Below are 3,089 nucleotides of genomic sequence, written 5' to 3' on the forward strand. Positions count from 1 at the left end.
TTGTTTTTCAGTGGTTTTACTACATACCGGAAGCCAACTCTGTTCCTGTTCATCTAGCTGTCAATGCCATAACTCAAGGGAACAGATCCAAAAATGATTTTTAGGTGACTTTGACTGCTTTATGAAGACTGTGTATTGATTAGCAACATCTATGATTCAGCAAGGCATTTAACAGATGGAAAGCAGGAGCTGCCCCATGGACTGAAGTCTTTGTTCATTGGTTTCCAACTGGAGGCAAAACTGGGATTCTTTAACAGCAGCCCTCTTTCACATAATTTATGTTATATGCCAAGTGTCAAGTGAAAGGATATTCTAGGGTGTTGGTTTGTTGTTGGGGTTTTTTTTTTTTGTTTCTCTTTAGGATAGTGTGGAAGAGTCAGAAAATTTAAAATAGCAATAGCCAATTTGCCATGCCATGAATCACATGAATCTAGAAGGCTTCAGATTAAATCAAGTGCCGCTTTTTGCAGGATTGGCATGATGGCAATAGTTCCTTTCTGTCTTTATTACCAAGAGCAATGCTATTGCAGCCAGTAGAAAGAGGAATAGGCCTTGTATTAAATGCCTCACATGCCAATTTTTTTATTATTATTTTTGTAAGTTCTGTTTCAATGCATGAACGTTTTCCATCCTTGAGGTTTCAAGGAATACTGTTTCATCATTTTAGGATCAAAATATAGATTTGTTAAAATTGCAAGAATCTCTTAATAGGAAATAAAGGAGTTTGAATACATTCTTTTTGTTGATTTAATTAGTTTGAGCGAAATGAGGGACATTATAGTTTGGATACATGCATTTCCCTTCCATTTGATCTTTAAGCCCCAAGAGCCTGCTGCTCTCTGCTCTAGCTTTCTGAGAAACTGAAAGTAGCTAGAAACTGACTTTTAAAAATACCTTTCCTCCCCACTGTTTATTTTTTTATACATTTCCTCAACTTGATCTAGCAATTTCTCTTACAGCTTTATGTAGAGGATTTCTAACACACAGCTTTTGCTCATTAGATGTGGAGATTCTGGTTCTTACCCAATCTGTAAAGTCAGAGAAAACTATGCTGAGTTATGCAGCTGAGACACCCCATCCCCCTTTTCATAACAGCTCCCATCCCCTTAGATTATTGTGCTTTAATTATGCCATGTGTAAAATGTTTCTATGCATAAAGCATCCAATCTGAATTTACTCAAGCGGTAGCATCTGTCTTTGCAGTCGATATTCTCAGCCACTGCTGGTTTAAAATGTAATCGGTTTCCATCTGCTAGTTTGAATGGAATTTAAGTTTCTGTTTGAGATCCAGCCTGTGACACTGCATTGCATTGCACAAAGGCAGTTCCTACCATCTTACACCGATTCAGGTCACTCTCCCTGCACTACGGGGTTGGGACTCTGAAAGATTTCATTGGAGTCCTTCTCAATCGTATAAAAACATATCCTTTGTAACCAGGAGCGAGTTTGCAAGTGTTTTGATATGGTACATAATAATCCAATGGGACATAATAAACCAAATTTGCCAAAGAGACTATGTTCTAATCTACAATGCTCACGGATCTGTACACGCATGCAGCTCCAGAATGGACAAGCGCACAAGGCAAAGGCTGGCTGCTTCCTCCTGGGCCTGTACACAGGCTGTAATCTGGCACGTGTGCACGTCGGTTCTAATTTAACCATACAGAGAACCTGATCAGACCAGAGCATCTCTTTTTAAAACCCAGGTATCAGTGTCCTGTGCACGACATAAATATGGAGAGCTAAAAAGGTTACAGTTTCTGTGATAGGTCAGACATTGCAAAAATTGGGATACTCGGATCCACTTCAGCACAAGTGATCTTCTACAGTCGGGTTAGGGGAAACGGCATACCTCAGTGTCAGTGCTGACCTTGCTTAGCTGTTATCTCCCATTCCTTAGGTGCTCCTATATCCTCTATAGCCAAGATTTGCACAGCAGCCTTGGGGATTTGGGTGGTCAGTTCCTATTGCTGTTGCCGAGGATCTAACCCCTTTGTTGAGGGATGTTATCTGTGGGTTTGCTGTCTCCGGGCTCTATGGTTTATGTCCCCTACCTTTCAGAATTTCCAGTGAGTCTTCAGTCTGCTCTTGGAAAGGCCTTTCGCCATCAGAGCATTTTATAATCCTTCACAGAAAGCTCTTAACTAGATATGGGAAAGCTATTGCTTATAAACATGTGACACACCATATGCATCTCACAAGCATACCGAAGAAAAGCAAGCAGGTGAGGTAACAGAGCAGAAATACAGAGGACTGGGAAATACAACTTACCGGTGATCTCTGGACAGGAACTTCTGAGCAAGCTGACAGGCCATCCATGTTAGAATGCACTGTTTGGACTACTCTGGCTCCTGGAGCACAGTTGAACTCCCTGACTTACACATTTCCATTTGGTCTTCTCTTTCTCAAGGATGCAACTTCCTCGTGATGCCTATCCCAACACCAGAAAATAAAGCAGTGCTGAGGCAAAGTGCTGGCCCTCCATCTTCCCTGAACTGTTTTCAGTTTAAGCATCAGAGAAGTTAAGCATGGGTGCAAGCCACACTGTCTTAGTTAGCCTCCAGACCAGAGAACACAACCTGGCTCCTTTTATTCACTACTACACACAAAGCCAGCACAGGCACAGATTAAATCTCACAGTGACATTTACCCACCTTTGCAAGACATGCTCAGGACAGCTCGTGAGAAGGGCTGCTGCTCTGTAATAATTTCTTAGTTAATAACATACTTGCATATGTGTGTCTGCATGTGTATGTGTGTGTACATACATGTATGCACAGTGTTTATGCCACTGGATGGAACAGCTACAGGAGCATTTTCTACCTTAGTTAACAAGGCAATGCAGTACGGAGAGCAAGTTTCAAGCCTTCAACTTATGACACCTCTTGCTTTAAATACGGTTTTAACTGTCAATGCTAGAAAGTCATAAACATGAGAATAATGTAATAAGGACTACCACAAGCACTCTCTTCCATGTAATTTTATTTTTGTTTTGTATTTGAAGTGTCCACACATCTTCACACATTTCCTTCCCCCCCATTGTTAGACACCGAGGCTCCTGGTCATGCAGGTAAAAAGACTGATGCTTT

The sequence above is a fragment of the Gallinula chloropus genome, assembly GCF_964237585.1.
Source record: "Gallinula chloropus genome assembly, chromosome: 2".
NCBI classification, from domain to species: Eukaryota; Metazoa; Chordata; class Aves; order Gruiformes; family Rallidae; genus Gallinula; species Gallinula chloropus.